Here is a 15,163-nt window from a genome sequence, read left to right as displayed (position 1 = left end):
GTTGTTATGGTTGACCCACATGGAGGAAACCCACTAATTCATTCTCTCAACATTTCTCTTTCCTTCCCTCCCACCCCTCCTGCCTCTTCCCCCTTCTAAGTTCCTAGGAGAAAAATATGATTGGTCTAGATTAGATCAGGTGTTCCCCTTATGGCAGGCAGGATCATGCAGGAGAAATAGCTCCCACTCTCCGCACCAACCCCACCACCACCAATTTAGAAGGACTGGGCTCACAATCTATTAGGTGTCTTCTAAAACATGGTGTGGTGAGTTTGTGGGATTCTTCTGGCAAAACACACACACACACATACACACCCCACATCTTCATAGCAAAACCTTGAATCTTACTCCCTTTTCTACTTTCTGTTCCTAGCTCAGTGGCCTAGATGTTAGTGAAAAGAATACATGTAGTAAACCAACTGTGTATTTGTTATATGATTGACTGTAAAAATTTGCAGGCCCTCCTTCCAGGGCAAAACACACACATATGAGTACATATGTACACACACATACATACACACATGCATGCACACACAGACTGAATGAGTTATGTCCCTCAGGATTCAATCACAAGATATTAGTTCTGGATACTTCAGCCAGAAACAGATTTCAGTGGAAACGGATAACTGACAGAATCAAGGAGAAATCCAAATATTCAGGCAAAGGAGGGACAGGAACTGGGGCTATTCTCAGGTTCTGAGTCAGCAGGAATGAATTGATGGTCTCCTCAAGTTGCTGGCACACCGTTTTGTGGCCCTTAGCTCAAGATTCAGATCCCAGGGAGAAGACATCTAACTGGCCTAGCTCTGGCCAAATGGCCTCCTGCCTGCTCACCCCAGCACCATGACCAATAGACCCAGATGGCATCCACTGGGACAAGGGTAAGGGTCCCCACAGCAATATTGGGAAGAGGAATACAGTCCCAATAGACAAAGTCAACAGAGGTCACTGCAAGAGCCTTTTGGACTATCAGGGCAGTTTTGCCTCTGTTGAGGTACAAATGGAAAATGAGCTGGCTCTTGTCCAGTCCATTCATTTTGCCTGCCAAAATGTCTCTGAGAGTCCTGCTCCCGCCTTGGCACCTAGCTGGGACTCCATCCAGGAATGTCCCCAGACTATGCTTCCTGTTATCCAATATTCTTAAATAGAGTAGATCTGGATAGGAGTCTGGACCAATACAGCTCTGGTCGAGTTTGACTCATCCCTAAACATTTGGGGCACCTTCTAAATCATGAAAACCAAAAAGAAAAGCAATGAGGGGAAGAAGGGGGTCCTTTCCCTGGGGCAGCAGGGGAAAACTTGAGCTGGTATTTAGTTAAAGCTTTAGTTAACTTAAACTGTTATTCAGGGTGTTTCATTTTGTCAAATGTTTTCCCTGCATCTATTGATATGATCATATGATTTTTCTTCTTTGGCCTGTTGGTATGACAGGTTGATTGTTAATTGCTTTTTGAATATTTAATTAACCTCGCATACCTAGAATAAATCCCACCTGGCTGTGGTATATGAAAATAAATAAATAAATACATAAATAAATAAACTGTTATTCAAACTGAAGGATTGGGAGTAAATCCTCAAAAGTGTATGGAACTAGCAGATGCCCTTGAGAGCCTCTCCAGTCTTCTAGATTTGGAGTTTTTCAGCCAGGGGATTTTATCTCAAAGGTTGGGAAGCTGAAGTCCACACAGTATGAATTTCCAGATCGTGGATTATTGGCCAGCAGTATACAATGACGCATGTGGTTGCCTCAGCCACCGTGTGCCCGTCCTGTCCACGTCTGTTCTAGAACATGGAATACAGTGCCTGAGAAAAGCTCCATCTCAATTTGAAATCAGACCTCTTCCAGGCAACTTGAGTGCAGAATCCCCCCCTTTTTTTAAGATTTTATTTATTTATTTGAGAGAGAGAATGAGAGAGAGAGAGCATGAGAGGGGGGAGGGTCAGAGGGAGAAGCAGACTCCCCGCTGAGCAGGGAGCCTGATGTGGGGCTCCATCCCAGGACTCCAGGATCATGACCTGAGCCGAAGGCAGTCGCTTAACCAACTGAGCCACCCAGGCGCCCCGGAATCCCTTTTATTTAAAAAAAAATCTTGCCTCAGGGTGCCTGCGTGGCTCAGTGGGTTAAGCGTCCAATTCTTGATTTTGGCTCAGGTCATGATCTCAGGGTTGTGAGATCAAGCCCCGCACTGGGCTCTGTGCTGGGCATGGAGCCTGCTTAAGATTTCTCTCTCCCTCTCTCCCTCTGCACCACCACCCTGTCTCTCTCTAAAATAAAAAATAAAAAATAAAAAATAAAAAATAAATTGCCTCCGTGGAGTCTTTCCAAAACATTCAATCTAGTTTGCATAGAGACTCTCTTTGTTTTCTCACTCATATTTCCCTAATGTTCAAGTAAATCACTTCCATTATAAGGGGAAGAAACAGGTCTGGTGACAAATACAACGGAGCTCTGGCATCCTTGACCCTCACCTGAGGGGGCCAGAGTCTCTTGGAAAGGAGCTCCCAGCTGTGATGAGCTTCCTGCCTTTACACAGAAATACTGACAAGAGTTGATTCCAATTGTTAGGTTTATGGGAAATTTTTTTAGGCACTATTTTATAGTTTCTAAAATTTTTGTGGGCTTATATTACTTCTTATAATCAAAGAAATATAGGTTTTTAAAGGCTTATTTATACATTATTCACCCCATATATATTTTTAAAATTTTTTATTGTTATGTTAATCACCATACATTACATCATTAGTTTTTGATGTAGTGTTCCATGATTCATTGTTTGTGTATAACCCCCAGTGCTCCATGCAGTACATGCCCTCCTTAATACCCATCACCAGGCTAACCCATCGTCCTACCCTCCTCCCCCCCATATATTTTTGATGTTTGTTAGGAATATAATAGAGATCACTTTCAAGGATTTTGTGGATAAAAGAGACTTTAAAAAGTGAAAAAATCTATTTTTTGATAATGGTAAATAGAAGAGAGTTTTTATAGATTTGTGGAGTACCATTAAGGTTTGCTCTACAAGCAAGTCTCTCTATATAAATGGTAATTGAGGTGAAAGCCAACCATTATAAAACCCCCTTAAATGGGCCAATTAAGATAGTATTTTTAAAAGTTACCTTACATAGCATCATATATATATTTTTAAAGATTTATTTATTTATTTTACAGAGAGAGGTGGGGGGGGGGGGGAGAGCTCTTGAGCAGGGGCAGAGGGAGAGGGAGAATCTCCAGCAGACTCCTCACTGAGTACAGAGATCCATGCAGGGCTCAATCCCATGACTCTGAGATCATGACCTGAGCCCAAACCAAGAGCCTGACACTTAACCAACTAAGCCACCCAGGCGTCCCTATAGCATCACATATTTTTTATTGCCTAATTTTTTTCTACAAAGGTAATGGAATTCATTTCAATAATCACTGTGGGAAGAAAGAATACAATAATCACCCATAACCTTACCCACCTAACTGTTGGCTTTTTTGTTACAAGTTATTTTCCACCCTAGAACTTCAAACCCTTTAAGAAGTCTTGCCCTATTTTTAGCCTCAGAACAGCATTCAGAACAGGCTGGGGAGATGTTCTTGTTCTCATAAGTGAGGCGTGGCATTCATTCCAGACTGCTCTCGGCCAGGGGTTTCTCCAGAGACAAGCTGGCTGTATCAGGTGATGGATACCTAAACCCTGGGGACCCTTAGCACATTCCCCAGAGATAAGTCAATTCTCATTTACTAGACTAAGATCACTAAGGGCCACAAGGAAAGACTAAAGTCACTTATTTCTATGATTTTTATTTCCTTGTGTGTGTGTGTCCTTTGTTTCATCTCATCTTTCAGAAATTTTATATTGATTACTTTAAGTTCTTGTATCTGAATAAGATGTAATCATGTGAAATATTTAACCTACCATGTGAGATCCTTTTTGTAATGACCTGAATACCCAGTTAGCTAAAATTTAACATGAATTTTTAAATTGTTTACCTTTCTGTGGAAATACAAAGCAAATGGAAATAGGCCAAGTATCCCCTCACCCAACTCTTTAATTATAAAAAGATCTGGATTTTTTTTGTTCTAAAACATTTTCTGAAACTATTCTCATACCACAGAATAATTATTTTCATTGGGATAACTTTCTGGTACTTTAGTATGTTTTAGTCCAGAGAAATTGAAGGGTAGAATCCAAACAAAACCTTGTTTACTTTTTCCACACTTCAGGAACCAGAGTAAATTCAGTCCAAAGAACCCTCGGGGGAAAGGGGGAAAAAAGGAAAAGAAAAAAAGGGTATTCATTGTGCACAATTGAAATTAGCAAAGAAGGCTTTATTTACCCTGGACATTATCATCCTAATTAAAAAGGGTAAAGCAATACATCCATAATGATAGAAAATTGTCCTTGAGAGCACTATTAATGAGATTTGATAATCAAATGCTTGTGTGGGGGCATTTAGATGCTAAAAGAGTCAAATTCTTTGAGCTGCCCAATTTTTGCAGAAGGAGCATTACTTTGGGGCAGAGTACATTTTTCTTGGCATCCACCTTGACAATGCCTTGCCTGGATTCAAGATGATACTGTTTTGTTTCTGGAGTGCTTGTCTCTTGTTTAGATTGGCTTCAGGGAGAAAGTCTGGCTGCGTTTCCCTGCTCTGGGTTAGCTGGTCAGTCCCTCTGTCCAGGTGGGCAGTGGGCCAGTCAGCTTGCCTCTGTTTGCTGTTTCACCTGCCATCCCTTCTTCTCACCTATTGGCTCCTAGTGTGGGACGCTGCTATTGGGCTCTGGTTTTCTACCTCAGTGAGCATTCAACAGTCTGTTTTGATGCCGTGCTTTTAGAACCAGGTTTAACAAAGCAAGGGGTAAAATTGCCTACCTGAGAAGTCAAGGAAAATAAGTGCCATTCAAGCATCCGCAGGGAGGTTGTGGCTACTATTATGGCTTTAAATCAAGGCAGGTCTTCTCCCTTCCATGCTCTGTTAGACCATACGCAATTGTGGCTCCTTAACCATTTTTGATTCTAAAACTGTCCATTATATGTGATCAGCTTAATAGTTGAACTCCGTGGAGCACCAAGAGGTGAATTATGGCAAAGGAGGAGAGAACTGACATTTACAAAGTTACACTCTGTGCTAGACAAGATAATTCACTCATACCTGAGATTACCCCCAGAATACAAGCTACATAAGGGCAAGGAGCATGCTCACCTTGCTCACAGTTGCATCCCTAGTTTCAGCACAATGTATGGTTCAAGAGATACTCACTAGGAAGTGGCATAAAATACACTAGGATATCAATAACATGTGAATGTGAGCCCTCAGATAGGTAGATAGATATGAAAAGGGATCAGAAAGGTGCCTGGCATATGAAGCAGCTCAATAAACATTAGGATGGAGAGATTGCGACTCGGGGAGATGAAATAATGTGCCCAAAGTTAAAAATGCTCAAAAGCAGTGAAGGCAAATTGGAGTCTACTTGGTGAAATCCCAAACCCACATTATTTCCATTGTGCTCATACAGTTGTATTTCACGTAAGTTTCAATCTTGGTAGCTCTTTCTGTTCTGCTCCCCACAATCCTCCAGCCTCCATTCCCAATTCTTAATCATGTTACCAGTGAGGTCTCTGGAGCCAGAGGAAAGGGCAAAGACAAGAGGACTTACCTCGGTTGCATCCCCCCTTGTCCCCTACTCAGCTTCCCTACCAGCCCCTGAGAACCTGCTGATGGCTGAGAGCCGGCAGACCAGACTGCCATCTTGGCAGATGTACGATTCTGCACCCCGCTCTGCCTCCCATTTCCGGGGGAAATCATAATAAGAATAAAGAGGAGGACACTGAGGATGAGGAGGACTTACCAAGGCCCCTTCTATGTACCAGCTGCCGCTCTAAGCTCTTGGCTTGCATTATTTCGTGTACTGCTCACAAAATCCCAGGATCACTCTCATTTTACAAACTGAAGTCCCTTACACAAAGCCATACACAGTACATTTTAACTTGGCTCTATCTTATTCCAGAGCCCAAGCTTTTAACCTGTATGACCTAAGCTGGAACAGACATGTCCCCATCTTATCAAGAAGAAGCATGAGAAGAGCTAGAGAAAGGGAAGATTGGAATATCAGAAGACAGGCTATTCTGTATCCTTTCTTCTGGTCACAAAAGGCCATCAAGGTTGCAATTGCCCCGAAATTCCCACACTCGTGGTAAGGCCATCTGGGGGCTCAGTCAGGGGCAACTGCTCTGTCGTTAGGAACAAGGAGAGCATGGGGGGGAAGATGCTGTCCTCAGTAAAACCACCCTTCAGGACAGGAGGCAAGAGAATTGGAGGAAGATAACAATGGACCGGGCGCCTGGGTGGCTCAGTTGGTTAAATGTCTGCCTTCAGCTCAGGTCATGATCTCAGGGTCCTGGGATCGAGTTCTGCATCAGGCTCCCTGCTCAGTGGGGAGTCTGCTTCTCCCTCTGCCTCTGCCTCTCTCTGTCTCTCATGAATAAATAAATAAAATCTTAAAAAAAAAAAAAAGATAACGATGGACAGAAAGGAGAAAATGGCAGTCTACCTAGTATAGAGAACAAGAGTGAAGATCCCAGAGCCCAGTACACTTAGACTTGAAACCTGGCTCCACCACGGGCTTACAGTGTGACCTTGGAAAACTTATCTCCCCTCTCTGAACCTTATTTCCTTTATCTGTATAAAAGAGAACTAATAATGCTGACCTCACTGGGTAGTTACAGGATTTAAAATGAGAGTGTTTGTAAAGCACCTAACATACTTTAAAATTTAATAAATAGCGATTCTCCTCCCTCCTTCTAGGGATTAGAGAAAGCAAATTCACTTTGGTTAAATGCATATAAAAAGGTTTCAGACAGCTTCTCAACAATGAGGATCTTTGTCGGTGAATATGCAAACCAAAAATAAAGAGGGTTAAGAAATCTTGGCCAGCGGTATCCCTATCTCTCCTTATGATCAGCCTCATCATGAAGGCTTTCCTCCTCAGAAAAAAAGCAGAGGCTCCTGTTTGAGACACTCTGTCTCTGGTGGGGGTGAACCCCCTCCTTCCCTGACTCCGGCCCATGCTGCGCACCAAAGGATCTTGGAGTGGAAAGCCCTCCCTCCCGGTGCTCCTTTTGTCATTAGCATATGGGCCAGAACTTAAAAGGAAAGATGAGGGGGTGGGGAATCGAGGGTGTTGCAGCTCAGTCCTTCCTCATGCTATGACATGTGCAAAAGAGAGGACAACTCATAAAAATTCGCAGGTTTTGGAATTTAAAGCAAGACCACTAGCGTGCTACTGTGACCATTTAATGACATCGTCTGTCTTCAGTATCTGCTCACAGGTAAATTGGTCACAGATAGAACTCGCTGAGACATTCAATGCACTTAGCACACACTTTGTATTTCATTGACAAACATAAGAAACAATTTCAGCTATTTTTCCATTTGTAGTTGTTTTCTTTGGACCCTGATGCTTTGGTCACTGTTCATCACTGCTGCTCATCAGAGAGCTTTTATTAACTCAGTCTTCGTGTTAATTCTGCCTTAGAAAGGATTTCAAGGTGCTGCCTTGGGTGCATTAGGTATGGGGGTCAGCCTGTGCCTCTCCTTTTTGTACAATGCTGTAGGAAGCTGGGAAAGACCTGCACTGCATGGCCCAATATTGCATGCTCTGCTTTCCCTCTCATGTAACCCAAGGCAAACATCTCAAATGGATCCTTTAACCCCACTCCCCACTTTCCTTCACCTCTGTTTGATCTCAGGCTTAAAAAAAAAAGGACTCAAACTGACAAAATGCAGTTTTATATAACTAGACCTATAAACACCATAGGGATGGTCTTTAGCATTGTGCAGGATAAAAAAGGAAAAGCAAAGTGATTCAAATGACTGTTTATGTAGTTCAGGAGGGCTGTGGGGGGCAGGCTGGAGAGATGGCATTCTATTAACTTCCCACCTCTCCACTCTGGTCCTGTACATTAGCACTTGCCCTGTGGGCAAGCGGGCTAATTTTTTTCTGTTGAGAGAGACTGCCTGTCCTTCCTCTGGCCCACACTTTTGTTTTGTTTTGTTTTAATAACTGAGTATCTTTAGATTTTAGCCTGATTTTAGCTTTGATGCCAGATGGTTAGTCTGGGACCCTCAGGCCTTTGCATGCCAAGACAGGGAAAGGCCAAAGCTGAGATATGTGTGGCTATCAGGTAGGTCTGCTGATGCCTTTCTGGATTAGACAGACACAAGCCAGTTTACTTCCAAAAGCTTGTGTTTGCTCCAGCACGTACCTTCTTTAACTTAATGTCCTGTTTATATGGAAGACAGTGGTTGCACGCTATGTGAGTGGGTCTTAATTCACAGAAAGAATTCAAGACACCAACAGCCATCCTGACTTTGCTTTTCTAGGACGCCCCAAACCTGTTCCACCCTCACCAGGTGAGTTTTTAACTAAACAGAGCTTTGGTGTGGCCAAGCAGCAAGAATATATCAAATACTGGCAAATCGAGTGATTTTCAACCTTCACTATGCATGGCATTCCCCTGGGTGATTAAAAAATGTATATACAGTTGTCCCAGCTCTGCCCCAGAGATTCTGATTCAATGGGCCTAGGCATAAGTACTTTTTAAAACCTCTTCAGGTGATTTTAATGAGCAGCCGGGGTCTAGAATCCTTGGGCAAGGCTCTCTCCTTTCCCAGAAAGATCCAGAATTATTTAGAAGGATCTATCAAATAGACTTGTGGTTTGGTGGTCTCTAACTACTGAAACTAGAGCTATATGATTGTGCCTTATGTAATTATCTCTTCTATCATTAACACTAGTGAATGCTCTAGACTTGTCTTTTCAACTGTAAGACAGAGGCTTTGTTTATATGATTCCAAATAGTACTTGGTAGAGCCAAATCTTAAAGCTGACTCCCTCAAAAGGCTGGTTATGTGGCATGGTTTCCAAAAAAAAGACTTAATGGAGCCCAGCCTCTTGTGACCTTGGGCAGATTTCTTAACTACTCTGCCTCAGTTTTCTTATCTATAAAATGGGGTCAATAATAGCACCTATATCAGAATTTTTGAGATTAAATGACTTAATCCACAGAAAGTACTTTGAACATGATTTGGCGATAGCAAGTACTCAGTAAATATCTGTTGTTTTTATGACTATAAGACACCTTCCTTTGACCCAGTTTCATTTGACTGCAACTAAAATCCTCTCCCTGCCTTCAGGTTCTACTCTCTCATTAGCTGAATTAAATTCATATCAAGGAGAAGAGCAAGCTCAGCTGATATTGTGAAGGCATGTCTGTCGCTGGAATGCTCTGAGAAAATATTACTTAAAAGGGGCAAAGTCTAAATGTTTGAGAGTGGTCATTGCCCTTATATGGGATAATATGGGCTGCCATAAAATGCTTGCTCGATAGGGAGACCAACTTAGGGACTCCCATCAGAGCAGCATCCGAGATTTTGATTTTGTTCTTGGAAGTAATTCTAGGCTCATCTTTCCTCAGAAAAGAATCAAGCATTCTCTCGGAAATCACATAGAGTAGGGTCATTGCAGCTTTTGCCCCGCCCCCCCCCCCCCCCATCCTGGGGCAGTGTTTCTGAAGTACAATGAGAGATGCAGGGAATGTTCTGGGGATTCTGCTGCCCCCAAATAGACCATAGTCTCTAATACAGTGCACACCCTGGTTCCTCCACTGTCCAACTTTTTCCTGTCCAGGATTATAATCCCAAAAGAGTCAATATGACCCTGAAAGAGAACAGCTATTTATTCAAGCATGATTTAAATTCTCTCTTACCACATCTAATATGGCCTTGGATCGTTCTTAAGCAACCAGAGAAAATAGGTCCAATGCTTAGAAGAGTAATCCCTTCTTCAAATGAATCAAATTAGGACATTTGTTGACTTCTGCAGAAGACCAAGTAGGAGGCAGTGATTTGACTTACTCAAGGATATTTCTCAACTTACATCATGGCAAAGTTCTCTTCATTGGTTTTCCTATTGCCTTTCAAATATGAATTGACATACAAGCACTTGATTTGGTGTGAGAAATTAGATAAGGGGGTAGAGTGTCAGAAGCCCCAGGTGGGGATCAGGACATTTGATTTCCAGTCTGGCCTCCGACTTGGCCGCACCACCAGCTCTTAAAAGTTCAGCCTCTTGGGCCATTGTAAAGGATGAGCAGGGGTCTGAGGGCCCTAGCCATAGTAAAAAGTCTGTTTAAATCCCTGTTTATAGGTGAGTTTTAGTCAGTCTAGCTAAAGATTTGTCTCTTTTGTTGTTCTTTTCAAAGAACCAGCTTTTGGTTTCATTGATTTTTTTCCTATGGTTTTTCTAGGCTCTATTTTATTGAGTTTCCACTTAATTTAATTTAGAGAAGCCTGTGCCTTTATTGGTGGAACAGGCTCCTTGAGAGGGATGAAGCAGGAGGAGTGGGTGGTCTTGATGCCAGGCCTGCCCTGTTTCAGGTGATGGAGAACTTGTCCAGGTAGTGGCCAATCATCTTGGGCTTGATTTCCACCTAGTTTAAGATATTGCCATTATAGACACCCACCATGCTGCCCACCATCTCTGGCAGGATGGCTCATGTTCCACAAGCACGTCTTAACCACCTCTGGTTTCCCCATGTGAGGAGCCTCCTACTTGGCTTTGGGCAGGCGCTTCAGCAGTGAGTGCTGCTTCCTCTGCAAACCCAGGTGGAGCCTCGCTGCTGCTGGGCACCATATAGCTGTGTCAACTGCTTGTAGGCCATGTCCAGCCACTGATCAAGGTCCACCCCAACAGGTGAGCCCGCGGAAGGTGTGTTGCTGATTCCACTCCACTTCTGCCCTCTTGTCAGCTCTTCCTAAATTTCCACTTTAATCTTTATTATTTCCTTCCTTCTGCTCATTTTTAGGTTTAGTTGGTTCTTCTTTTTCCAGTATCTCAGGGTAGAAGATCAAGTTATTGGTTTGAGATCCTTCTCCTTTCTTAATATAAGCAGTCACAGCTATGACTTTCCCTTTAAGCACTGCTTTAGCTGAATTCTATACATTTTGATATGTGTTCATTTCATTCACCTCAAACTATCTTCTTCTTCTTTTTTTAAGTTTTACCTATTTAAGTAATCTCTACACCCAAGGTGGGGCTCAAACTCATGACCCCAAGATCAAGAGCCACAGGCTCCTCTGACTGAGCCAGCCAGGGGCCCCACCTCAAAGTATTTTCTGATTTCCTTCAAAGTATTTTGATTTCTGCCTTGATCCATTGGTTATATCAGAGTGTACTGTTTAATTTCCACATATTTGTGAGTTTCCCAATTTTTTTCCCGCTAATGATTTCTAATTTCATTACATCGTGATCAGAAAACATACTGTGTATTATTTCTATCCTTTTTAATTTACTGAGGTTTGTTTTGTGGCTGTTGTAAGAAAACACCATAGATGGTAACTTAAACAATAGAAATTTTTTTTCCTCACAGTTCTAGAAGCTAGGAAGTCCAAGATCAAGGTGCCAGCCCATTTAGCTTTGGTGTGAGCCAAAGGCAGACTACTGCCTTCTTACTGCGTCCTCACATGGTAAAGATGGGGGTGGGGGGTGCGGGGCCAGGAGACAGTGAGCTCTCTGGTGCTTCCTTTTATAAGGACACTTACCCTATCAATCAGTTGAAGTCTACAGTCACCTTTCCAAGAATACTTCAACTGTGTGGAGCATACAGTAGTTCAGCTTCTAAAGATTGTTTATATCTATGAAGCTGTGTAATCACAGCATCCTTATAAAGCAGATAAATGATACTGGTATTATGCTTTTAAAAAATGGACAAGTAGGGCTCTGGAGCACTTAGGAAGCCAGGACCACGGGAATGAGTGCCTGAGCAGGGACAGCAGTCAACGTCTTCTGAGTGCACCCAGTGTTACCTTTCTATCAGACTAAACTGCTTTCCTTACGGACCAGTTAGGAGGTAGCAGATGTCCACATTGTGTGTGTGCGTGCGTGTGTGACAGAGAGGGACGGAGACGGAGAGAAAGTGCACGGGCAGTTGCAATGTTAAATTTCTCTTTATCCTGGAGCCATAGTCAGGTTTAATCATTCTTGGAATTCTGGTACATGAACAGGGTGTAGTTTTGGACTCATTATTTACACAACATCCTCCCCTCCGTCTTGCCTGAGGGAGAAAGGGGCTTTCTCCAGAGCCAGTGGAGACCTCCCCACCTTATCTTTCCTAGCCGCAAGCCCCCAAGCATGCCTGCTGCCTTCTCAGGACTGTCTCGTGAATGTGACCTGGGGTGTCAGACTGACCACTAACAAGGAAGATAAGCTGCACGCAGCTTCTCTCTTCTGTGCTTCCTGCCTTCCCTCATTCTCACCTGGCTGTCAACATAGTAGGCATTCAATCAATATTTATTGATTCGGTTTTGTTGTGAGGTTAGGCTAAGTTGTACCCTAGTTAATGAACTAGTGACTTCAGGGAGAGGCGGGGCTGACAGACACCCTCCCCCCACCCCCCCTGCAAACTCCTGGAGTCTCTCTCCGAGAAGAACGAGAGATGAAGATTGACAAGGGAAATAAGAAGCAGTGCAGCGACAGTGGGGTCCCTGGACTCCAGTCCTGCTGCCGAGGCTCAGCACGTCTTCTGGGAGCCACAGTCTCCGTGTCCCTGCCTGTTACCTGTGGGTGCTCATCCTCACAGCCTGTAGGGTTTACTTCTGCTTTAACATTTTTCTCTGTGAAAGAGTTCATGCCTTTGCTTACTTGCTTTCATACTCACACTCTGATTCAATACATTAATGGAGTACCTACCAAGTGCCAGGCACTAAGCAGACCAGAGGGTGAGAGACGGGGATGGGGACACAGAGATAAAAAATGAATCACTGCAGCCCTTGAACCCATCTTGCTGGCCGGAGGGAGAGAATGGGAGACATCCGTGTGGAAAACAAATACTGGGCAGGATTAGACTGATAGCTCTTGGGGTAACTCCCACACGCCTGCCTGTCCAGATGACCCTGGCCTCAGGAACGTGGGGAACCGAGGCAAAGCCAAGGGGTAGCTGGGAGGTGGGAGGGCTCAGTGGGATTCTCCTGAGTATTTAATCACATTTGAGGAGTGATAGATCATCTCTCACTGGCCACTGATGATAACTGGAAAATAATGGACATGATGGCTGTGTGTCTAGTTATCTTGGGGGGAGTCCAGAACCCACATGGAGGCGTTTGGGCCATAGTCTGTGTCCACCAAAGAGGCTACCAGCGTTCTCTGACACCAGTTGTTCTGAAGAGCAGTTGTTTCTCAGAAAGCAGCAGAACTCAAGCCGGCCGAGAAAGAGGCCCGTGGGTCTTCTAGGACCATGGCCCTGGAATAGTCTCAGTGGACCTGACCTGCAGTTGAGCGCGTGGCATCACCCCAACTCAGCTCAGCTCAGCTGCACACCTGGTGTTCCCAGGGCCCACAGGCCAAACCTTGCTGCCACGGTGTCCACGTTGGGGCTGTTGGATGACAGCGCTCCAGTAGTACATCCTCGTTACCTGTCTTCACAGGGGGCCAAAGAGGTAGAAGTCCCACCTAGATCCGTGCACACAACCCAAAAGAGAGGCAATGTGGGTGTAATTAAAATTCCACAATGGCAGTAAAAATGACAACACAACTGAATCAATTGCTTATTGTGTGCCAGGCACTGCGTTTAGTGCTTTATATACATTCTCTTACTTGGTTTTCAATCCGCTGAGGTAGGTACTATCATTGTCCTCATTTCTAGTGATGGGGAAAGCAGGGCTTGGAGAATTTAAGCAAACAGCACAATAATTAAAATCCAGACAGGGTAACTCCTGACGACTCAATCTTAACCATTACCCGGTATTGCATTTCTGATGTGTCTCACCATCCATGAAAATTAAGCACCAGAACACACACACTTGGAACAGCTTTCTTCTCCTGTGGCTTGAGGTTAGATCTGAGTTTTTTGTGTTTCTGAAGCATTTTTGTCAGGTGCGTGTTTTTAATGTTGTAAGCTACCTCAAATCCTTGATGGAAGTAGGCACATCTTAAAGCTCAATTAAATAAAAAGGCAGAAGAACACACACAGAGATCATGGAAATCGGCTCCAACCTCCGTCTGGTTATAACTGCTTTGGGGTGGGGGCTGGGGGCGCTGTGTGCGTGGCTGCCAGACAGAAGGTTGTTTGAACTTGGCTGGCTATGAGAGCCAACAGAGTGAACTTGAAGAGAAAGATAAACATACAACAACTGTTCAAAGCTTCAGGTGTTATGATTGCTAATTGAGAAAGGCTCTAAATAATACCTGCTGGTGTGTAGGAATTTCACTCCTGGGGATTAGTGGCTCAGGTAACGCTGGGATTCTGTTCCTTCAGATGCCCCCTTAAAGAAAATTAAAGAGGTGTCCTAGTCAATCAGGAGCACGTATGCCTCAGAGTAACCCACAAATAGCACCTTTATTTCTGAACCTTTTCAGTTGTACCCTTCATACACACAGTCTCTCTCTCACACACACACAAACACAATGTTTCTCACACACACACACACACAGACTCACCACACACAACTCACAGTCACACACATGTGCCCTCAGACACACGCAGGAACACATGCAGGAACCAGTCTTATGCACACTGGCTCTCCAACATATCCATGTGCAGAACACACACCAGCTCCCAGAACACTCATCCATTCACACGCACTTTCTCACACACACACACACACACACATTCCTACACACACACACACTCACACTCTCTCTCTCTCACCTGCACAACATACTTCTGGCAAAGCTGCTGCAGCTGTACGAACCTGCCCAATTTCCTTTCTGGGCCAGCCCAGTCAGCATTTTCCCAGGCCCAGGCTCACGTTAGCCACCCTGCTATCTTCCTCAGAGCCTGGTCACACTGTCCTCGACTCCATGTCACGCATGTGTGAGGGACCGGAGGCTGCTGAAGCAGGCGAGGGTGTGTCGAGCAAGTGGCAGTTGGGGTGGAAGCCGGGAACCCCTCAGCTGACCTCCTCACAGAGACCACCCAGCATCACAGCCCCATTCCGGCTTCTTCCTCTTCCAAACACAGCTTGGTGTGGTAGACTGGGCTTTGGGAAACATATGGCCTGGGTCAAATCACAGTTCTGAGGCCTTGGGCAAGCTCTGTAGACTTCTGAGTCTCGACTTCCTCAGCTGTAAAATGGGGTTAGTATGTCACCGAGTTGTGCAGAGTATCAAATCCCATGC

General features: G+C 44.2%; 1 pseudogene; it reads right to left on the bottom strand.

The window, feature by feature from the left end:
* Window positions 1-10,323: 10,323 nt before the first annotated feature.
* Window positions 10,324-15,163, bottom strand: part of LOC113925576 — a 55,716-nt pseudogene continuing 50,876 nt past the window's right edge.

Source organism: Zalophus californianus, chromosome 4 (assembly GCF_009762305.2).
Source record: "Zalophus californianus isolate mZalCal1 chromosome 4, mZalCal1.pri.v2, whole genome shotgun sequence".
Taxonomy (NCBI): domain Eukaryota; kingdom Metazoa; phylum Chordata; class Mammalia; order Carnivora; family Otariidae; genus Zalophus; species Zalophus californianus.
The sequence above is the reverse complement of the archived record's forward strand: the minus strand, read 5'-3'. Positions and strand labels throughout refer to the sequence as shown.